This window comes from Zootoca vivipara, chromosome Z2 (genome assembly GCF_965207765.1).
Source record: "Zootoca vivipara chromosome Z2, rZooViv2.hap1.1, whole genome shotgun sequence".
Lineage (NCBI taxonomy): Eukaryota > Metazoa > Chordata > Lepidosauria > Squamata > Lacertidae > Zootoca > Zootoca vivipara.
In genome coordinates, this window is record NC_142585.1 from 44,681,864 (window position 1) to 44,706,310 (window position 24,447).

General features: G+C 44.6%; 1 protein-coding gene across 1 annotated transcript in view; it reads right to left on the minus strand.

The window, feature by feature from the left end:
* The window catches only part of BRINP1 (BMP/retinoic acid inducible neural specific 1), a 110,590-nt gene extending 88,359 nt beyond the window's left edge, over nucleotides 1-22,231 (minus strand). The window contains exon 1 of the mRNA XM_035114125.3: nucleotides 21,745-22,231. The gene's annotated coding sequence lies outside the window, so the exon portion shown is untranslated. The remainder of the gene's footprint in view (nucleotides 1-21,744) is intronic.
* Nucleotides 22,232-24,447: the final 2,216 nt, after the last annotated feature.

Consider the following 24,447-nt stretch of genomic DNA (forward strand, 5'->3'; position numbering starts at 1 on the left):
CAGGTGTCGCTCCCGAGGCGCCTCCGAGCCCCTGCTGCTGCAACTACCCTTCCTGAGGTCAGTTGCCGGCAGCTCTATGGTGGAAATCCAAACTGTGGCTCCTTTTCCCTCTTCCCCACCCCCCACACCAGAAGAAAAGATTGCTGTGCGTGCACGACAGGTGGAGAAGGGGCTTGTCTCAAGCAGTCGCCCACCTCACTTTTGACCCCCAAGCCTGGCTGAGTCGCAAAAACCATCTCTCACACACACTATGCCTGCTGTTTGGATTCCGGGACAGTCCCTGGGCTGGACGTAGAACGCAATTGGGCCTGATCCAGCCCGCGGGCCTTAGTTTGCCGACCCATGTCTAAGATGCTATTCGGTACATTAGGAGAGGGGGGGGGGAGTGAGAGAGGAGACTTCCATCAGCAACTGGGTCCCAGGAGCTCCCAGAAGGGGATCCTCTTACATTCTGCAGTGCAACACATAGCAACCATTCCCCTTAATTAGAGAATGCAAAGTGGAATTAACTGACATGGAATCACTGAAGCCTTTATGGTCTTTACTTTCGTGGGGCTTTTATGACCTCCCACAGCTCAGAATCCTGCGGGACACCAGCTCCTTCCTTGTGGCTTCTTTTTGAAAAGGCTTTTTGGTGTTCTCATTTGCAAAGTGCTTGGCTCCCTTCCATCCTGCCCTCAAAGAATTCTGCCTCTCTCATCCCAATCCCCCGCCCCTATCTATATTCCTCCCTTCAGGCTAAACAACACATATTTTTCCTCCTATGATTTTTTTTTACTTATTTAATTTGTGTTTGTAGAGCAACTCAATGGTATATTAGTGTAATGTAATTACAACTTCTCTCTCTATTCTTTTTTCTTTTTAATGCTTTCAGTAACCAATAAGTGCTACATTTCTTGCTGCTCAGTCATCCTAAACAGTGAGAGTATTAGAGTAGGGACAGGCTGGCCAAGGATCTTCCTTTGCCAAACATAACCGTCTCTTTCAGGGTAGGGAACTGGATCCAAGGTGGTTATTTCTCTTACCACTTGCAAGCCCATTTGGGTGGAATTCTACCTTGCTGTAAATCACACATGAGCTGTAAACAGAGGACAAACATTGGATGGGATTAGCATAACATGTGAACTGGGAAATGGATCAGCTAGCCAAGCTAGCTTCTAAAGATCTAGAAACTTTCTTCTCTTGAACTTCGAATGGGTTTTTATAAATGGCTAAACAAGCTACACACAGAGAGAGAGACTGAATGAACAAAACACAGAAATGTAGGAAGAGAAATGTTAAGATCATGGAATGCCCGGCAAGGCAATCAAGACAAGTAAGAAAGCAATCAAGGCAAGTGGGGAAAGAACAATCAAAGGGATCATCTCAAGGGGGCAGAACAAGAAAGTGGAAAGTTTATCACAAGGCATGGAGATGCAAGCATTGTGCGCAAGATAGTGGTGCTATTTTACCTTGACATTTCTCTCTCTCCTTGTCTTAAAGAAAATATCACAGGTAAAGATTTGCTTTTTCTCTACATAGGAAGCTGCCTTGCATGATGTCAGTATTTGATCATCTAGCTCACTTTATCCAGCAGCACCTGTTACCAGATAATTTTAGCGGCAGATGCCAGAGATTTGCATGCAAAGAAAATACCCTGCCACTGAGGTGTAGTCTCTCCCTAGTGATCCTGGATTGGGCAGGATCACCCATGTGACCAATACTGGAAGTGCTATAGTTGAACAGGATTTTTTCCCTTTGCAAAGTAAACTCAACAACTTTGAGCTGATCCTTTTAAAAAAAATGGGGCTTTTCCTCTTTGCAAAAGAAGCTGCACAACTGTGAGCTGATCCCCCCCCCCCCCAAAACGGGGCTTTCCCCCTTTCCTCCTCTGAAAACTAAGTGTGTCTTATGGTTAGGCAACAAGGCCAGGTCCAAGCAGACCTGTCTGGCAAGACCTTATGAAAAGCGTGTGAGGAAACAGAGCTCCAAGGAGATGTAGAGTGCCAAGAGATAACCAGTCGTCATCAGCTATCAGTCAGTCAATCACCCACTCCCACCACAAGGAGGGAGTAATACCCCTCCCCACCCTCTCACTATATATAAGCATCTGGTGACTTCTGTTTCAGTGTATTTGAAGAAGTGTGCATGCACACGAAAGCTCATGCCAATGACAAACTTAGTTGGTCTCTAAGGTGCTGCTGGAAGGAATTCTTTTATTTTGTTTCGACTACGTCAGACCAACACGGCTACCTACCTGTAACTAGGAAGCGCTATCAACATTCTAAATGGGCTTCATTTGCCAACATAAAAAACAAGAATAAAATCTGATTGGCTACATAGCCCTGTCATAGCATCTCATCCTGTATGTGATCCCTAATTGTCTGGAATCACTTGAAAAGGAACAAAAGAGGCAAAAGTAATATTACCCCTGGATATTTAGAGGTAGACATCATTCCCCATCTTTTGCACCAACATTCATGAATGAATGAATGAATGAATGATATTGAAGCCACACCTGTGTCCAGAATAACATCCCTCCCTGTAGAAGTGCTTAATGATGTTTGCATTAATCTTGGAAGATTGTCTGCTATTCTGAATGAGCAGGAAGAGAGAGACATTTGCAAAGTGGGAAGATGAAAAAGAAAAGCCGGAGTGGGGGTGGGGTGGAGGTAGAGATATGTTAACATTTTGACCTATTGATTTGTACATTTATCTTCCATGTTATAGGTAAAGGTAAAGAGGCCCCTGACCATTAGGTCCAGTCAGGGTTGCGGTGCTCATCTCGCATTATTGGCCGAGGGAGCCGGCGTACAGCTTCTGGGTCATGTGGCTAGCATGACAAAGCCGCTTCTGGCGAACCAGAGCAGCACACGGAAAAGCCGTTTACCTTCCCGCCGGAGTAGTACCTATTTATCTAATTGCACTTTGACATGCTTTCGAACTGCTAGGTTGGCAGGAGCTGGGACCGAGCAACGGGAGCTCACCCCGTTGCAGGGATTCGAACTGCCGACCTTCTGATCGGCAAGCCCTAGGCTCTGTGGTTTAACCTACAGCGCCACCCGCATCCTTCTTCCATGTTACAAGGAGGGTTAATAACAATGGTCGAACACCTGCAGGTAGCTCCAGATTCTGGATGTTTCCGGATGCTACAGTTTACAAGAATTGAAGGTGGTACCTTCTGGATGACAAACTGGTACTTTCCCAAGGAACTATGGTCTCTTTCTCCACACATGCCAACAATGAGGTAATAATACCCCATAGAAATTATTCAATGCTTCTTTCCCCAAAGTTACTCCTTTTCTCTGGGGTTTTTTGTTTAAAGAACCTCACAAGTGGGATTCAGTTCTTATGAGAAGCAGGTCACCTTCCAAACTATATGTTAAAAGCACATTTATACCACTTTAACATTCATGCATTCCCACTAAGAATCCTGGGAACCACAGTTCACCTCTCAGGGAGCTGCAAGTCCCTGCATCCTTAACAAGCATTTATCAAGATTGTGGGGGGCATGTTGTTAAAACAGTACGAGTGCTTTAAATGTATGGTGTGGGTATGACCTCAGGCCGCAAAATGCATGGTGTGTAACCTGTTGGAAGAGAAGGCAGAGTTTAATGGGTTTATACTGGTTTGCCAGCAAATTTCCACCTGTGTGAGAAGGAGAAAAAGTCATTTTGACAGGGATGTCCCCTGTGACCATTATTGTTTATTTTAGTGTGAGAGACCCTGGCTAGCAAGTTTAAAATCTGATGAAGAAATAAAAGGGATAACAGTAGGGTACAAAGCATATACAAGGCATTTGCAGACAACCTTGTGGTAACTGTGGAAGACCCTATGGTTGGAATACCAAGGGTCCTGGAACTGATTTCTAAATTTGGATAAGTAGAAGGCTTTAAAATAAATAAAAGCAAAACAAAAGTGCTGGTGAATAATGTGACTGACCAATATATAAAAGAATTACAATTATTAACAGGACTAATGATTGAGAGGGGGGGATTAAATATCTAGGAGTGTGGATAACAGCTAAGAATATAAATTTTAAAAGAAAACTATATAACAGCTTGGAGAGAAATAAAGAAAAATCTGGAGGTGTAGGGAAGGATGAACTTATCATTATTGGGAAGGATATCAGTAATTAAAATGAATGTGCTGCCAATAATGTTATTTTTATTTCAAGCAATACCTTTGGTCAGCAAGGCACTTCAGAGAATGGCAAAAAGACATTACCAGATTTCTCTGGCAGGGGAAGAAGCCAAGAATAAAATATAAATTGCTGATAGACTCTAAAGAAAGAGGTGGATTCTCCCTGCCAGATTTAAGTATATATTATGAGGTGTCCTGCTATGCTGGCTAAAGGAATGAATATCATTAAAAAAAATACTGATGTTTTAGATCTTGAAGGCCATGATAATAATGGCTGGCATACATATCTGTGGTACAATAAAGTTAAAGTACACAGACCTTTCTAAACCATGTAGTAAGGAAAGTGGTTTATGAAGTAAGGGGAAAATATAAATATAAAATTAGAACAAAAACACCATGGTGGCTTTCCCTGATATCTTTTTAAAAAATTAAACATGAGAAATGATTGGGCAACTTATAAGGAATTATTAATATAAGTAGAACACAAATTAAAATTAAAGAGAATATATAAGAGGACTATTAACTGATTGGTTACAATACCATCAGCTTAATGAAATACTGTATTTAAGATGGACAAAAAGAAAGGTTTTTCTAATTAAACCTCTAATTTTGAAAAAAGTATTGTTAGAAAATAAGACTTAATTGCTTTCTAAAATGTATAAATTAATATTAGAATGGCATACAAAAGATGAACATGTCAAATCAGTTATGATACCCTGAGCCAGAGACTTTGGATATAATATACAACTTGCAGCATGGGAGAGGCTATGGAACTGGAATTTAAAGTTCATAGCATGTTATACTATATGCAAATGATGTATTGGTGGTATTTAACTCCTAGTAAATTAGCTAAAATGTACAAAACAAGGTCAATACATGCTGTAAATGTAAGGAAAAAGAAGGCACCTTCTATCACATGTGGTGGACTTGTAAAGTAGTAAAAGAATTTTGGAAAATGATATATAATGAACTGGAAAAATGTTTAAAATAACCTTTTCTTTTTTAAAAAAAACCCTGAAGCTTTCATTTTAGGGATTTTAGGTGCTGAAATACCAATGGACCAGATGAGACTATTTATGTATGGGACCGCTGCTGCCCAGATGTTACTTGCCCAGCGATGGAAAGAAGGCATAGTACCTGCCAGAGAAGAATAGCAGATTAAATTGATGAATTATGCTGAGATGGCAAAAATGACCGGAAGAATTAGAAACCAGGAAGACCAAAAATTTAATAAGGAATGGAGAAAATATATAACTTGCCTTAAAAATCATTATAAACAATTAAAACTATTCCTGATTGTTCAAGTTACTTCCCAAAAACTTGATCCATGTTGCCTTTACAACAGCCGTATATGGTATACAGTGGAACCTCGGTTTATGAACACAATTGGTTCCGGAAGTCTGTTCATAAACTGAAGCGTTCATAAACTGAAGCAAACTTTCCCATTGAAAGTAATGGAAAGTGGATTAATCCGTTCCAGACGGTCCGCGGAGTAACCGTTCATAAACTGAAGCGAACTTTCCCATTGAAAGTAATGGAAAGTGGATTAATCCGTTCCAGATGGGTCCACGAAGTACTTAAACTGAAGCGTTCATAAACTGAAACATGGGTGTAATTGGTTCCGGAAGTCTGTTCATAAACTGAAGCGTTCATAAACTGAAGCGAACTTTCCCATTAAAAGTAATGGAAAGTGAATTAATCCGTTCCAGATGGGTCCGCGGCGTTCATAAACCGAAAATTCATAAACCGAGGTGTTCATAAACCGAGGTTCCACTGTATTAGTTACAAAAATAAAAGCCAGTCCCATTATTCCATTCCAACCGCTTTCGCATTTGACCCTGATTTCCACTGATATGTGGCACCCAAAAGCCCCCCCCCAATAAACACAGCCCTTGAGCTGAAGAAAGGTTGTTTTCTGCTGTTCCAGAGAAGCGGACACGGAGCAATGGATTCAAACTACAAGAAAGAAGATTCCACCTCAACATTAGGAAGAACTTCCTGACAGTAAGAGCTGTTCGGCAGTGGAATTTGCTACCAAGGAGTGTGGTGGAGTCTCCTTCTTTGGAGGTCTTTAAGAAGAGGCTTGGCAGGCATATGTCAAGAATGCTTTGATGGTGTTTCCTGCTTGGCAGGGGGTTGGACTGGATGGCCCTTGTGGTCTCTTCCAACTCTATGATTCTATGAAAAAAGAGAAAAAGTTCCCTGCCCTGGCTTATTGTTAAAAGCCACCCAGATAACTTAATTGGCTTGAACGCTACAAAACAAAGAAAAGATCCCATCACTTCCAACAGAATTGCTTCTTTGTTCTAATGTTGACTTCTATGTGCCATTTGGAGACTGATTTATTTATTTGTGGGATGGAAATAAGTCGTTCCCTCTTAAAGAGAAAGAAAGAAGAAGAAAAGTCTGAATTTTGTTTCTGTTTCCAGCCATGGAGGCTGCTTTGTCAAAATCGGGAAAGGTTCTGATGGAGCGGGGTGTGCAGCTGAGGCTGAGATTTTCCCTGAAACTCCCTGAGACAATTCAGGGAGACTTGAAACCCCCTTGGTTACCGTGGATCCTGCTGCTGCTGAAGCAAGAAGGCTCCGAAATGGGAGGGAAGGGAATGGCACTGGGTTTTCAAGCTCTTTGCCAGTGAGTCAGCCTCCGTATTTGCCATGGCAGGGGCAGATTCCCTTCTCAATTTGGCTAATTGGGACTAAGTTAAAGATGTGGAGAAGATGTGAAGAACAAGCTGCTGACAAATTTGGCTGCTGGAACCAAGGTTGGTGATGAAGTTGATTCCTGCCGTAGAGAATTGGAAGAGGAGAAGGGTAGCTCTCTGTGTTTTTAAGGTTCCTTGTTTTTGTGGTTACCCTCCAGCCTTAATGGAATAAATGCTTACAAAAGAGGACCCTAGAGTTTAAACTAACCTTAGCTTGATATACCTGGCTGTATTTAAGTAAAAGAGAATGAATATAGAATAAGTTATGAGGAAATTGCATGCGCAAAGCTTGTGAAGTGGAGGAGGAGGGGAAGAGACTTTTATTTTTTCTTCTTTGTGTCAAGGGATGATTACACACACCCCTCCAGAATGAAGATATAATTTAGTTTGGAACTGAATGTAATAAATTTGGAATTGTGTTGGAAAGGGGTATGTGAAAGGGACACTGTATGTGTGTTTATGTATTGTGTTGTGCTGGTTGGTTGGTTGGTTGGTTGGTTGGAAGGGAGGGAGGGTGGGTGGGAACACGCACTCACTATCAAGGAATATTACCCACCCTCACCCAGACCGAGGAGAAAAAAAAAGGAAAAGGAGAAATTGGAAATAAAGACCACAGGTATGAGTTGTTGGAGATGATTGCATTTTCAAAAGCAAGAGAGTCTTGGAACTATGTTTGGAAATATAGTTGATTGAGAAACTGGCAAAGCAATGGTAGAGGGGAGGGGATCTTGCTAGTATTTTAAAGTTTTCAAGGAATAATGGTCTTCCTCTCCAATGGTCCTTGTGGGCCAGTTTCTGTGATGATGTGTGTTGGACTGTATAAAGAGAGCCCTTCTTGTTTAGAGTTAATGCCAGATGGCTGTCTTTGAGAAATAATCTTACAATAGGTAATAGAGTGCAAACACTGTGGAGACAACATGAATTGCAAGATATGGAACTGGATAGGAAATGGACACTGGCTGTGAGGAGTGTAGACTGGAAAAGTGAAGATGGGCAACTACCAAAAGGTGAAGGATGGAGGAGAAGATAGACACAGACAGCAGCACACGCAAGATGAAAGAAAAGAAAAATTAATATAAAATTATAAGTAATGATTTAAAGCAGATAGACAACAGGATGTATAATTTCTTTTGTTCTTTAAGCAAATATGTTATTGTTATGTAAATATACGAGCAGGAATTGCCAAATCGACAGATGGATAATGAGGAAGGAATTTTTTTTATAAAAATGTAAGTCAAATATAAGGAATGAAATGTGAATTAGAAATAAATATGTAATATCAAGCAGCTACTATATGGGGGGAAGTTGGGAAGCATCTAGAATGAAGAGCAAGAAGTCAATTTTTGGAAAAATTGTATTAAATATAATGTAATTTGGTATTGATTTTTTAAAAAATTGCAAAACTAAGAAATATTATTTGACAAAAGAAATACTGTAAAAAGTAAAGAAAAATACAATAAAATTTCATAATTGAAAACAAATTTAACAGCCGTCTAAAAGATCATTGGTGCTACTTAAATACCTGGGAAACTGAAAAGAATATCTTAGCTTGGTGCCAAAATGATGGCAAGGTTGCTGCCAAATGGGCCTCCCTGGCAAGAGCATCTGATCAGCGCCAGCTTAGGGTGGTAGGGTGTCTCTCACACAGGGCACCAAGCCAAGGATGTACAAAACTGAGAAGTTCCATGATTGAGAAGGTTCATTTGGCGGCAGCGGGGGCGGGGGGCACCAAATTTTGGACTCACTCAGGGAGCCATGGTATCGAGGATTACCAAAGTTTGCCCTGATCTCATAAATGGAGAACTAATACAGAGAAGACCCATTGTCTCCTCATCACCCTCCAGACCTCCATCAGTGTGGTGGTTCGTGGGGAAGGGTCTCAGATGACATTTTCAGGGTTCATGCAGGGTTCCTGGAGGAAATAGTCCCTAGATGTATAAGGTTTTAGAAGTCAAAAACAGCCCAGAAAGAAATGGGTAGTCAGTGAACTTTGTAAAGTAAGTTCCCTGAGGCAAAGGCTTTGGGACATTTCACATAGAACCTGCGATCTCGATCTCATGTAATTTGTGGCCCAGTAGCAGCAGGAATCCAATATGGGTACGATTTTCAGATACCCTCATATCTTAGGAACCTGTCTGTACCAACCTATCGACGTTTATTTACCAAAGCCATAATAAATGTATTTCCTTCGGAAGTTCTAAATGGTAGACTGAGAGGCATCAGAATAGGCTTTGTTTATGTTCTCAGGACGTCGATTGCATGAAGCATATTTTACTGCATTGTGGGCAGTACGAGCAAGCAAGGAACCAACTGATCAAATCCTTACTGGAAAATCTGCCAGAAATATCTGAATCCTCCCATATTAAATATCTTTTGGATGACAGGTCTAATGATATTACACTGGCCATGGCAAAGTTTCTCTCGGAAGTTAAAAGAAACAAGGAGCATCATTTGTGAGGCAAAACAAAACGACCGCCTCGATTCCTCCCTCTTTTGTGGTTGGCTGTCTTAATGGTGTTTTGTTCTGAAATTGTTCGATGGGTCTTTGGACCACAATAAAGATTTTATTTATTATTTATTATAAAGTAAGTTGAGTTCGTTACAGAAATAGTGGGATATAATATTATTATATTATATTAATTATTACACTACATTATAAGCATATCACTGGGTAGTTTAAAAACAAACAAACCTTAAAGCAGTTTACAAAAAATAAAACAGTAAAATCAATAAGAATTTACTATCCTATTTTAAAACATACAAAAATTAAAATACTAAAACAGATTAAAATTATTTCAATTTGCATTTATTTATTATTGCAAATATTTCAATTGCATTTAACAGCTTGCCAGTTCTCCATGGGTGGGAATGAATTCAATGCAGGCAGATGAGCTTTGGAAGATCGGGTCCTCCCTCAAAGAGTGTTGCAGTGAGACCTGGAAACCGACACCCTATGCTGTGGGTGGGTAAGATTGGTCAGCCACAACACCCGATTGGTAGGTCCCTTAATGTTGGGTTCAATCTGGCCAATGGGGCGCAGTCCAAACGGATCGAGGGACCTATATATACCTATGCACGTGACCCAGAGCTTCCTCTTTCGGTGCGTGCATTCGGAACACCCGCCCACCTTTCCCTACTTTTAGGGCTTGTTGTGCTTGATCTTGCTGTGCCATCGTGTGTCGTCTGTCATAGGGACAGGGGCACGGCAGGAATTTCCCCTACTTGGCTAATTGGCTGGTGCCATTTGGGTTTCACCTGCCGTGTAGCAAATCGTCACAACTTGTAAGATTGTGCATAGGCACTGGTTCAGGTGATCGGGATGGGAGAAAGCTCTCGCCATCCCTATGTGAAGGGTATTCCGTTAAAGGAATCCAGGGACTCAAATGGTTTGGTCAACCCCTGAGAGGAGGTTGTGCCCATGCCTGAGTCCAGGAGGACATCTGGGTGGTGGACATACGGTAGTATGTCCCCGGCTTTCTGCCTATCTAAGTGTTCACCCTTGGCTAACCTATGCTGGTGCCCTGGGTCAGTGCTACCTGCAAGGGTGCAGGGACCTAGTCGAACAAGAGCCTATGCAACCACTCACTTTCTGTAACCAATAAAGTTGTAGCCTAAATTCTGCCAAAAACCAAACCAAAATTTTGAGTCTTGTGTGAATTTATTTAGGGGGGAGGTCTCTGGATCTGAACACGAAAAAGAATAAATTGTTCAACCCCTTCTCTAACACCCTATTTCACTTTCATGTTGGTTACTTTCCTTCCTCCATGGCAGCACTGGATCATATTGGACTGCTTGATCCTTTGACTTCCTAGCCTGCTAAGAAGAGGATAGCTTGTGTTTCCCATGCAAATGCATCAAGATAGTGCTGAGGCCACACTTTGTGGTGGCAGTCAAGCACCATGGTGCTTAAAAGTAGGTCTGCCATATTTTGAAGAGCAAAAAAAGAGGATGCAGAGCCCCCTTGCTTTCCACAGTGCACACGCATTGGGGGCACACACCCCATACCCTCAAACAACAACAATAATAATTTTATTATTTATACTCCACGCATCTGACTGGGTTGCCCCAGCCGCTCTGGGCAGCTTCCAACATATATAAAAACATAATAAAACATTAAACATTTTAAAACTTCCTTATATAGGGCTGCCTTCAGGCGTCTTCTAACGGCATAATGGCATAAAGAAATACAATATGATGGTCCAAGCAGTATGGTTATCAAAGGAAAGGAGCTAAGCTTTTAGGGGGGAAATGGGGTGCCAAGTGCTTCAGCCATCCCCTCCACTCTTGTGCTCAACAAGTAAAAACATATTACAGTATAGTAGTAACACATTGAACTTGGCCTGGTAGCAAATTGGCAAGCACCGCAGACCTCAGAGAACAGGTGCAGGCAAGACCTCACTCCCATCAGCAATCATGCTGCAGCATTCTGCACAAATTGCATCTTCCAGATCAAGTGCATGGGAAGCCATGAGCAGCTGCCGTGAAATACTATCCTCTTAGCAGGCAAGTAAATGGTTCCCCCAGCCAGCCACATTTTGTAGTTCAATTTGCACGGCTTGCAATATGGAATACAACATGAACGCAGAAATCCAAAACAATTTTCTGAAAAGGCAATACAAAAAGCTGACTCTCACAATTAAGACAGGCAGCGACAGGCAACCAACAGGAGCAAGAAAACATCCATTAAATGCACAACAGGGGCAGGAAAACATCCATTAAAACAGTTTTAAGCTGGCACTGAAAAGGCAAATGAAGCTGTGCCAAACCGACATTTGTGGGGGAGGGTGCTGAGGGCTGGTCTAAGGTATTTCGCTGCCTGAGACGAAACAGGAAATTATATTTCCCTCCCCACTCAATCTTCCCAGTCCTCACCCAAAAGGTTGATGGTAGAAATGGGCAAACCTTTCAATCTCTCATTTTCCCAATCTTAAATTCTGTTGCCCACTTTTCCACATTGGTTTGCAGTACGGTACAGTAAATGAATAGTAATAAAAAGCCTCATAAAAGCTGGTGAGCATTTTTAGTGAATTTCTCCTAATACACTGCTTAGCGAAGCAGCTTTTTTGCATATTATTTTCACAAATATATGCATTTTTTCATTCACACTTTTACCCTCATATATTGCACTCTTGTAGACATTAATTGGCTGGAGCACAATTTGGGAAAGTGCAAGTTTCAACAGATCTGCTGTGTTTCAGTCTGCATATTGCTTTGGAAAGTGCAGGTTCCGGGGAGTTGCTTGAAACACAAACCAAATCGAATTTCCCATCCCTAGTGCACAGTATCTGAGACAAGTGCCTTCCCTGGGAATAAACCACAACAATAATCAATTCAACAACTGACAGTTTGCTGTTGTTGCACACAGGGCTGGCCCTGTTGTTAGACAGAGTAAGATGACTGCCAGCGTGGAGAAGGGGTTAAGTTGTTGGGGCCTGGGGAACAGGGGTTCAAATCACCAGTCAGCCATGAAGCTCTCTGGGTGACCTTGGGGGCCTAGACATTATCTCTCACCCTGAATTACCTCATGGCATGGGGAGGGGGAGAGCCATGTATGCTCCCTGGGAGCAAAGGTGGAATATAAAAACAAAGATGTAAAAGCAAATAAATAAATACAGATGTTTAGGGGAGGTAGCAGTGCAGGCCACCCTCAGGACACTGCCCCATCACCAGTGTTGAAGGAAGATTCAATTGCCTGGCTTCTGTACATGGGATTGTGAGAGTGGCACCATCTTGTCTTTTTCCTCAGGCAACAAAACGTCTGGAGCAATTCCTGTTTTCAGGCAATGCCTGAATTCAGCTCCCTGAGGCAACTGCTTCATTCTGCCTAATGTGGTAGCAGCCACCAGCTCATACGATTCTAAAAGAGGGTTAGAAACATTCCAGGAGAACAAGGGGTATTGATGACTACTGCTCGTGGCAGCTATGCTGCACTTTCACTGCAGCAACATTAGTTGCTAGGAATTGCAGGTAAAGAAACTGCTGTTGTGCTCGAGTCGTGTTTGTGAGCTTCCGATGCCAAAGGTGCTCTTCTATGCCAAAGGTGAGTCTGGTATACCCACCTAAGACACATGATGCATGCTTAGCACATTTCATTATGGAAACCAAGTGAGAAAATGCTCATAACCTCCATCCAAACATGTAAAAGGCATTATCAGAGTTCAAGGCCACATTTCATCAGGGTTCAGTGATGGGTGCGGCCTGGGAGAGTTCTGAGGGCCAGAAAGCAAGGTCCGGAGGGCCATATTGCATCCCCTTCCAGGGTCAGAATTTTCTCACCCCTCTTTTAGCATGTTTCCCAGCTGCTACTTTTAGAAGAGTACAGGGAGAAGATAATTTAACTCAATTTAGTGGAAATAACAGGTGGGGGTTGTGGGTTTCATCAGCACTCTGAACCCTAACGCTTCCTCATCCTGATTTGAACATTGTATTTAATAGTGACAAAGAGGATTTGCTTTTTTCAGTTAAAAAGAGAGAGATTGGAGGCATGCGATTGTGACCTTATGTGAGAGGGGAAATAAATAAATAAACAGAGTTCCATGGAAACCTAAAATCTCCACTCTCAATTTATTTGCTTTCTTCCACCTGTGCAACCAGAGCCTCCTTCTGTCCTGTCCCCTCTATAAAGACTTGCAGCTCAATCTCATCACACTACTTCTAACTATCCCATGGCCGCCCAACTGAGGCCTCGTTGTTCTTTCTTCTATCAGATCGAAATGACCTGAGAACAACAAAAGTTGCCAGATTCATCGAGGGTGCAATGAGACTAAGGGCTACCTTTTAAATGTAATCATAGTCATATGACTGATCCTTTTATCCGTGTTGTTTTAATTGTATATTGCGTGTATTCTGTTGCTATGGCTGTCGGCTATGCAAATAAAGTTTATTTATTTATTGATTCCTATTGAAATGTGTTTGTTTTGGCTTCTTTTTTCCTGTTTCTCAATCTGTATCTTAAAGCACCACATTTAAAATAAAATAAAAAAGTGCACCCAGAGGGTTTGCCTCACTTTACCAGGCTTTGGGGAGGGAGTGGAAGGGCTCTGATAGAATCCCAAAGCACCTCACACCACACCACTTTCAGGAGCCATCTTCCCAAAGTTGGATGCTGCCAGAGCCATATCTGTGCCTTCCCAAAGCTGGGTAATTGAGGTGATAAGCTTGGAGAAGGATGTGTAAGAGTTCTGGGATGTAACTGAAGTGCCAGGCTTTGGGAAGAAGGCACGGGGCTCTGAGGCACTGGGCTTTGGGAAGGAGGCGTGCTTCGCTGCCAGCAGTGCCATCTTTAGGGTGGTGCAAGGAATTATTGTGAAAATAAGAAAAATGGGGGGGATAAGGAGGTGCCAGGCTGAGGCAGGGGGCTTTGGGAAGGAGGCTCCAGGGTTTTGAGGTGGCAGGCTTCATTGGGTGGTGAAATTTTTTGTCCTTTATTAGGGTGCCATATTACCAAAGTTCACTCCTGCTGCCAGAGCCATTCCATTGCCTTCCCTCTGCCCAGTAACTGAGGTGCTGGGATTTTGAAGTAGGTGCCAGGCTTTGTGAAAGAGGTGCAAGGGCTGGGTAACTGGGGCACCACATTTTGGCAAGAAGGTGTGTGAGTTTTGTGGTGCCAGGCTCGCTGTGGATTTTGAGGTGAAGCAAGGAATTATTGTGTAAATAAGAAACATTTAGGGAGGGCACCAGATATTATCTTGAGGCTCTGGGCTTTGAGCTCAGAGCTGCAAGGGCTCTGAAGCCAGCTTCGGGAAGGAGGGCTCTGGGATGTAACTGAGGCACCAGGCTTGGGGAAGGAGGCAAGAGGGCTCTGGGACACTGCCAGAGCCATTTCACTCTCTTCCGAAAGCAGGGTACTAGAGACACGGAGCTTTGGGAAGGAGGTTCAGGGGTTCTGGGATGGAAATGAAGCTCTGAGTTTTGGGAAGGAGGCGGATTTTTTGTGAAAATAAGAAATACTGGGAGGGAGGCACAAGAGCCAGATAACTGAGGTGCTAGGCTTCAGAAATGAGGTGCAGTGGCTTTGAGGTGCTGGAAATCATTGCCAACAGCCTAATCTTTAGGGGATTATTTTTGTCCTCGCTCAGGGTACCATATTGCCCAAGTCTGTATCTGCTGCTGGAGCCATCTCGCTGGCTTCCTAAAGCCTAGTAACTGAGACAATGTCCTTTGGGAAGAAGACACAAGGGCTCTAGGACATGCCACACTTAGGGAAGGAAGGGGGGGGATTCCAGGGTGCAGGGTTTGGAGAAGGAGGAGGGAGGATTTGGGGATGTTGTTGCCAGAGCCCTATTACTGCCTTCCCAAAGTTTGAAGACTGGGGTGCTGGGCTTTGGAGAGTAATTGAGAGTGCTTTGGGACACTTTCAGGGCCATCTTGCCTGTGGAACACTACAGGCAGCACTGTATTTATGGCTGGGGCACAAGGGCCGGGCAAATGAGGTGACAGGCATTGTGAACAAGGTGCAAGAGCTCTCCTCACTGCCTTCCCAAACCCTTTGGGAAGGAGGGCCCGGCATACGGGAAGAAGGCACAAGGGCTATGGGATGCTGCCGATTCTATATTCCCAAAGGAAGGTGGCATAAGAGCTCTGAGGTGCTGGGGAAGAAGGCTCAAGGGCTATGGGACACTGCTGGAACCTTCATACCTCCTTCCCAAAGCCTGGCGCCTCAGTTAGGCAGCTTTGGGAGGAACAAGCTTCACACAGACCATCTCTAAGTCTATACTACCACACAAATGAAGCTTCTTCTTCTGTTGTTGTTGTTTTTATATAAAAAAAATCCTTGTTCACACAATGTCTAGTTTGCTTATGGAATTCACTGCTACAAGATGTGGTTTCAGCTGCAAACTTAGACTTCATTAAAAGGGGGAGTCTTGGGCAAATCAATGGAGGATAAGGTCTACTGATGGCTATCCCCCTGAAGGCTAAGTGGAACCTTTAGCTTCAGAGGCAGTCTACCTCAAAACATCTGCTACTGCAGGAAAAAACAGTTGGAGGAAGTGGTTTCCCCCACATGCCCTGCCTGTTAGTTTTAAATTTTTTCCTGAAGGCATCTAATTGGTTGGTGTGGGAAACAGGATGCTGGACTAGTTGGGCCATGCTTTTGATAAAACAGGGCTCTTCTATGTCAGAGTGGTTGTGGTTAGTAAAAGTGGTATAGGTAAGGTTGCCATATTTCAAAAAGTGAACATCTGGGCACAAATGTTGTTGAGCTTTTCGGGGGGGAGGGAGCAAAATTGTTGGCCTTTTTTTTGATAATCCTAAAGAAAATATGGGAATGCGGGTGGCGCTGTGGGTTAAACCACAGAGCCTAGGGCTTGCCGATCAGAAGGTCTGCGGTTCGAATCCCCGCAACGGGGTGAGCTCCCGTTCCTCTGTCCCTGCTCCTGCCCACCTAGCAGTTCGAAAGCACCTCAAAGTGCAAGTAGATCAATAGGTACCGCTCCGGCGGGAAGGTAAACAGCGTTTCCGTGCGCTGCTCTGGTTTGCCAGAAGCGGCTTTGTCATGCTGGCCACATGACCTAGAAGCTGTACGCCGGCTCCCTCGGCCAATAACACGAGATGAGCACCGCAACCCCAGAGTCGGTCACGACTGGACCCAATGATCAGGGGTCCCTTTACCTTTAAAGAAAATATATGACCCCCCTAGTTTATGCAAGGGTGCTTTAGCCATTAACTGTCTTCTCTCTCTCTCTCTCTCTCTCTCTCTCTCTCTCTCTCTCTCTCTCTCTCTCTCTCTCTCTCTGTGTGTGTGTGTGTTCGGCAGATCTAAACCAAATAGGAATTTAAATTGCTCTGGTGTACAGCTGGCATCCGCAAATCTATAGGCGGGCCCCAGAAATGGTGTCAGAGCTCCCCCTTCTGGGAGACACAGTGTCTTCATGGGATGAGTTTTTCTAGAGACAAGGAGAACAGACAAGGGTGATTTGGTTGTGTTGCCTGAAAGGTACTTAAATACACCTGCATTTCATCAAAGGTTCCTATGTGTGAAATCAACCAATTTGAAACATCTTGATGCCCTTCCCCTGACAACCTTAACATATCAAGATTCAAATGTTCTTCTATTTGTCATTTCTGCATCCTCTCTCTTCTTCCAGTTCACCCCCTTTCTCCATCCTTGTCCCCGCTTTATCAATACATTTAAAGATTATTCTGTCATCCCCTGATATTTCCCTCCCACTGCACAAACAACCCCTATTGCTTTGCATCGTGACATACCTAAACAACCCACGCCAAGGCTGACAGCAGAACAGATTTTGAAATACATGTTAAAAAGAGACATGAGTTTCCCACACACACTCACTCATGCACACACATAACACACTATTTCACAGCCAGAGATGGTTCCCTAATTCAGCTTAATTATTATGACAGTTTTCCCACCTTCCCAGCTCACCCCCAATGTTAATCCTAAACACCTGCAAATGTGCTTATCAAGAAAAGAGAACCTGACTTTGTATTAGCTGACGGCACAAATATTTCCAAGTTCTTAAATATGGGGAATGGTTGGGGAAGGAAGGAGGTTGGATATACAGTGGGACCCCGGGGGCCCCGGGGAGTCAAAGCAAAGGCCATTCTCAGCAGTCCTCTCTTGGGGGACCAAGCTTTTTCTGCCTGCAGCAATCACTGCAAAATAAGACATTTCATCAGGGCAGTTGTCTGGCCCTATTAAATGCTGCCTTAAGTCTCTTTAACTAGGCCCTGGAAAGAGAAGTGGGATAAACTTGGGATAAATTTTAATTTAGTACAATTGTCTTGCTGCCAGTGAGGGTTGAGCTATGCAAGCAAGGAAGTGTTGGTTCTGATCTCACTAGGGAGACATTTTGGCATTTTCCGGAGAATATGCATCATTCATTATTGCAAACCCATCCATGGTGCCAGTCGGACACACCAACCCCTTATATCCCTCACTGGTTCCCTTCTATAAGCAGTGGTATCAACACCCACAAATGCACATGCTCAATGTTCACCCACCACTGTTGCCTTTACTCCCAGATGCTGCCCTAGAAAAAAAAGCATTGCCTTTTTTCATACCCCAAACACATGAACATGAATGTATTAGGGCTGATCTTCTCGCACAACCTCCATCACCCTCACAGATGCACTCACATTGCAGCCTCTTACTTACACACGTTCTCAAAGCTGTACCCCTCCTTCAACCCCCTCCCCTTCATGCAGATGCCTCAGTACTTCTGGACATGCATCCTACCCTATTTCTGGAACCAGTTAAAATGAAGGTACAATCCCATGTGTCTCGTGACCATGGAGCACACTGACAGACAGCCATGCTCTGTTGCACACATTTTCAAAAGTGCAAACACAGCTGTCTCACAGGCTTCCTCACACACTCCAATACTCACTTGCTAGGCTCACAGGACCATACGTAAGGTCCTTTCTCACCCACCACCCTTGCAACACTCCCTTAAGTGATTTTCCAAGGTTACATATCCCAATCCTGTTTATCCCAGCTTACCCGAGAGATAAGCACCCTCCCCTCTTTTGCAGGGTCCTGTTTTCTTGCCTTTTTTCAAAATGAAGGAACTGCAGAGTCCTGAGGACATGAAAAGTGCAGTAAAAGGAAGATGAGGGGAAAATGTGTGCAAAGCATTTTCTGCTGAGTGATTAAGGAGCTCTAGTGATGGATAACCCCCACCCCCACCAATGGCTGGAGGAAAACACGGACAGTGCATCCTGCTAGTAGTAAGGGATGCGAGAGGTGAAAGCATATTTATTCACTTCTTAAGATTTGATCTGTACAGACAAGAGGGGCAGAGCTTGCCCACAAAGTCCCTGGCAAATGATGTCTGTGTATGTGGATGAATGGCTGTGCATATCAGTTCAGGGCTGAGAGTAAGGGATACCCAATCAGGAGAGGGAGAATGTCACACCCTCCCAAAGAATTGTGTGTATGTGTCTGTTGCATGTGTTCTTGTTTGCATGTGGGGTGTGGGGGGAAAGCAAAAACAGTTTGGCCATTGTTATTTGTATGTGCAACCACACAATGTGGAAGTTTTGGGTGTGCAAGAGATGAGAAGGGAAACCTGTGTGCAACTGAGTGCAGAATGAAGCCTAAGGGTGCGTGCAAGTTGTGTGCAACTGGGGTTGTCTGTGCATGGAAGGAAACTGGGTGGGGATACATGCAGTGCTTTTTTTTCTTTTAAAAAAACCGTTTAGGGATACTCTCATTTTCACTCAAGAAAAATCAACATTTTATAGTTCAAATTGGGGGAAATAAATACAGTAAATGGACAAAAGTACAAAGATTCAAAAATGTTTAGGGGTATGTGTACCCCTGCATCCCCACAAAAAAACAACAACTTGATACTTGTGCATCAGTATAAAATAGGTATTTTATGGGGAAGGAGAGCAGAGCAAAGGAGAGCTGTCTTTGGACAGCTTCTGGAAATGGAAGGGGGACATGATGAAACTTTGTGTGCAAGCAACCATAATGCAAATGCAAAGTAATAAAGTCTGTCTGTCTGTCTGTCTGTCTGCCTGCCTGCCTGCCTGCCTGCCTGCCTGCCTGCCTGCCTGCCTGCCTGCCTCTCTCTCTCTCTCTCTCTCTCTCTCTCATGTGTGCATGCACATGCACGTTTGAAGAACAGAGAGAAGCTGTCTGCAATACAGTACCTTAGCATGCTTGTGAACAGCAGGCAAAATCTACGTGACCAAGTGGCATGTGTATCTGTGTGCCTATAAAAGAAAAGGTGTTGATGGTAAAGTGTGTGCACGTAATACAAACAATTGTGTGTGTGTGTGTCCGTGCATGCTAGAGTAGGCCACCAGTGATGTGTGCCTGTGCAAGTCAGAGAGAGACACCAGCTATGTGTTATGAAAAGGAGACAAGCACCAATTCATGCGTTGTGTGAGACTAAAAGAAGACGACCTCTGTGAATAAATGTACTGCCTGTGTCTGTGTGCGCGCACATGCACACACACACACACTCATTAGTATCAGTCCATGCATGTGTGCATGTGTATAAAAGATAGTCCTGTGTGAGAGAGGGAAGCAGGCATGGTAAACTGGTGTATAGGACCATCAACAGTGGGAAGGATGCTTGAATCTACCCAGAAATAACACTCCCTGCAACCCTCCAGAGTTCTTGCTAATCTCGTCTTCCTTTGCACCATCAGCCTACCTCTCTGTAACTCTTCTCAGACCAGCTTAACTCCTATTAAGAAAAGATTTCTCTCCTCTGGGTGGGACACGCTCCATCCCCCACCCTTTCCCCTACAGCTGTGATTTGGGGGTAGGGAATCTTTATACTGGAGTGGTTTGTCAATAGCCTTCTCATTATACTATGGTTTATGCATCAGAAATAGCACTGAGCCGAGAGAGAGAGAGAGAGAGAGAGAGGGAGAGAGAGAGAGAGAGAGAGAGAGAGAGGTGTGTGTGTGTGTGTGTGTGTGTGTGTGTGTGTGTGTGTGTATACTTCACCACACCACCACCACCATGATGGACCACCTTCCCATTAAACCCCCGAATATATATTCTATGTCCCTCCAGAGAATGGAAGAATGGCACAGTCTCCATCCATGCTGTATAAATTATTTAAAAGACTGGCAAAGCTGAAGTTTAGCTTTCAGCTTGCTTCCACTTCCTAAGGTGCCCCCTCCCATCCTGGAGCGCTCCCCTTAGAGACTCCTTTCCCATGCATGCATGGGCACCCTGCTGTTCCCATGGATAGATAAGAAGAGACCCACTGAATCAGACCCCAACATCCAGCTAGTCCAGCATCCAGGATTCCCACAGTGCACAGCTAGACAGACAAACCATTCACCCCACATGTAATTTTAACACAATTACTACCTATTCTCCCCACATACCAGTGGGGCAGGGTGAGGAAGTGACCCCCCCCCCCCAATAGCCTGGAATTCAAAGCTTGGATTGTCACTCTGCAAACCAAACACAGCAGTCTATTAAGCAAAGAGGACATTGTCTCCTTGGGGACTCTCTCCCCCCTCCAGGACTCTATTAGACTCTGTCCTGATCAATATTTCTTGGCATAGACATCACGGGGGGGGGGGGGATGGCGGCTGGGCTGCGGTGGGGGCGCCGAGATTTTGCAAGCCCTCTCTTCCCATGCAGTTTGGTGAGATGCTACTTCAGCCTGAGCATAATGTGTGATTGCAGTGCATGAAACAGCTGTACGCACACACACGCACACACACACACACACACACACACACACATCCACCAAACACGCACACTAGCCTTTCCCTCCTTGCCAGGAAGTTTCCTTCAAAAATTATGACCCGAGATCATGACAAATCATGACAGCCCAGCAGAAATAATTCTACAAGGGTGTGTGTAGAGGCTGAAAGAGTTTTACACTTACACACAGACACACGGACACACCACAGATCTCGTCTGGGCATTGCACTACATACAGCCTGTGAGCGATTAGGCACCTGAACACACACACACACACACACACACACGTACAGGTCTTGTCTGTGTTGTGTTGCAGTCCGGCACACGCAAGCCCAGAGTTTCTGCGCGATTTTCTACATCCACCATTTAACCCTTTGCTTACTAAGTAGGGGGATACGAAACTGCAAAGCGACGTGTATGGGAACTGAATCCCTCAGATTTTGGCTGAGTGAGTGAGGCAAGATGAAATCCGGGGAAAGATTGGAGCGATGGAAGGATATTTTTTTGGCGGGGGGGGGCAGCGCTGTTAAGGAGTGTGAGAGAGGATTCGGAAGAGAAGTCTGCCAGCCGTATAGGAAGAGCGCTGCTGCTGCTGGATCAGACCATTTTAGTCCGGTTTCCCACAGTGACTACCAAGATAGAGAGGCTAGATAACGAGGAATGCCTACGGGAGTTCTAGAGAGCGGCCCCACGAGAACGAGCTGGCCGATGTTGTGGCTGTCTGGCTGAGCAGAGTCAAAATAATAATAGTAAAATGCCCTTTTCCCCTTACCGGATGTTAGTGCCCCTCTCTGGCGGAGATCTGGTTTCTCATTCGGCTCGGCAGGAACTTGTGATGGGAGCCCTTCTGGATCCAGAGCGCATAGTGGGCGATTCTCCGCTGATGCTGCAGGCGTAGGAAGACTGGGGCTTTAGCAGTCCTTTTCATGCTCAGACAGAGAATCCCTCTCCTCGCCCCGGATCCCAGGCATTAAAAGGCAGAGATGCAAAAAGGAAGAGGTGTGGGGGATAGATGAAAAAGAAAATCCGGGTGTTATTCCTTCTCCCTCTCTCCCCCCTTCTTTTACCTATCCTTCTCCAGTCCTCTTTCCCTGTGTTCTTTCTGTATGATGATTATTATTATCCTTAATCCCCTCCCTGCCTTCCTCTGATGGATCAGTTTGCAGCCACCGGGGGCGAAACGAAGGCGCAAAAAGCAGCACAGAGAGAGAAGGTGGGAGGGAGGGAGCGAGGGAAGGAGGGAGGCGACCGAAATGAGCAAAGGCTGGAGGAAAAGGCGGGGCCTCGTTGCCGTCAGGGGCGGAGCTCTCGGCCCTGCTGAAGAAAATGAATGGGTAGAGGGAGGGAGGAGGGCGGGGCCGAGAGCCTGGAAGTGGGTTGGTCCTAAGAAGTCTCTCACTCCCTCTATCATTGGGACGTGGGAGCGGGGGCTGCGTTTTGAAACAGGGATGTGGGGGAGGGCATAAAAAAGAAGACGGGTGCTGGCCTGTGAGATATAGGGGGACCCACCCCTTGAGATGTGGCATGGGGTTTGGGGGGGGGAGGAGAGAGGTGTGCGCTTTTGAGGAGGAAGGGAAGGTTTAGAGCCTATTGGGGAGTGGGCTTCAAGAGTCGCTGGTGTATCCGTGGACGCGAATCCTTGGATTAGATTTGGGCGGGCGAAGGCGAAGCGACTAATTAGAGAAACCTGCTGGATATAGTAAGCACCACAGGAAACTGAAGGGGGGGGGGGGTCATCTGTTTCTCTCTCTTCGTTTTCCGTTCCGTTTATATAGTTCCCATTTCTATGCAGTTTGGCTTTCTGTTCTATTCCCTCTCTCTCAGCTTGTCTGCCTCTTGCCCCTGTACCATTCCCTATCTTTGCCTTACTAGGTCCTCTTTCTCCCTCCCTTTGTGTACAGTCTTTGTGTCCCTCCCCTAAAGTCCAACCACCCTGTTCTCTGCTCATAAATTCCCTCCAACAAGCCATCCATCCAGATCTCTCTCTCTCTCTCTCTCTCTCTCTCTCTCTCTCTCTCTCTCTCTCTCTCTCTCACACACACACACACACACACACACACACACACACACACTAGCTATCTCCAAGCAGCCTAACCATCCGCTGGGTTCTCTTCCTATCAACCCCTGTAAGGATTCTTTTACACCCCCCCCCCTTGTTGCAGCCTTCTTTAAGGGGAAGGGCCATAGCTGAGTGGGATAGCATCTGCTTTGCATGCAGAAGGTCCCCAATTCAATCCCTGGCATCTGCAGCTAGGGCTGGGAAAGACTGTGCCTGAAACCCCCAGAGAGAACATAAGAAAAGCCTGTTGGATTGAACCAATGGCCCCTCTAGTCCAGCATCCTTTTCTCACCATGGCCAACCAGATGACCAGGAGAAGCCCATGAGCAGAAGCTGAGCACAACAGCACTCTTTCCTCCTGCAGTTTCATGGCCATCAGGTTTAGTAGCCATTGAAAGCTGCTGCCAGTCATTGTTGGCTAGGTGGTTCAATTAGACAACTAGGTATAAGTCAGCCTTCTGTGTCCCTTTGTTCCTTCAGGGACGACACTTTCCTCGTTGAGGCTCAGATTGACTCAGGAAGGAAGGTGGGAAGTGTTATGTTTTCTGCATGATCTTCCCCAGCTATGATGGGGGAGGTTAGTTAAAGGCATATACAATGGCAGAAAAGGAAATGTGAGTGACTGATTGAGAATAAAAAGAATACAATAATTGAGCTGGAGCAGGCCCTGTAAGGCTATCAACCTTCTGCACAATGAAGGAAACCCGGGGCAACAGCCTCACCATACAAGTGGCTGCCCAGCTCCAGTGACAGAGAGCTCACAATTTCTCTAGGTGCTTGGTTCCCATGTTGAAATACCTTAACCACCAAGAAGCATTTATTTATTTTACTGCCAAGTAACCCTATAAATAGGGTTATCTGGTTGAAACCAAAGTGGGGGTTGTAAAACATGAAACTAGACAAGCCAAGCACATGGCCTAATAGTATTAATAGTACAGCAGTAAAATGTATCAAAGTAACAGAAACACAACCAAATCTACCTACCAGTACTTACAATTTAAGTTCATTAGCAGGACTTCTGCCACAGACTCACTATGTGGCTTTAAGCCAGCCACTCTTTTTCAGTCTCAGTTTTCCCATCTGAAATATGGAGGACTAATAATACTGACTTGCCTTAGAGATTTGTAAGAATTACAACTAGACAAATGAATGTGAAGCACTGTCATTACCCAGAATATGTCCTGCTTCTGGAATCATGATGTTCCATTTCTGGAAGCAGACAAAATGCCAGGGAAGGGAAGGGTAGAGGTGTGGTGGGGTTTATTTACATATCATTTTTTAGTCCAGTGACCCCTGAAAGGGCCATGTAGGAGTTGTGATTAAGAATATAAAACAGGCCCTGCTGGATTGAACCAAAGGCCTACGCAGCACTCTGTTTCCTACAGTGGCTAGCAAGATGCCCGTTGAAAGACCACA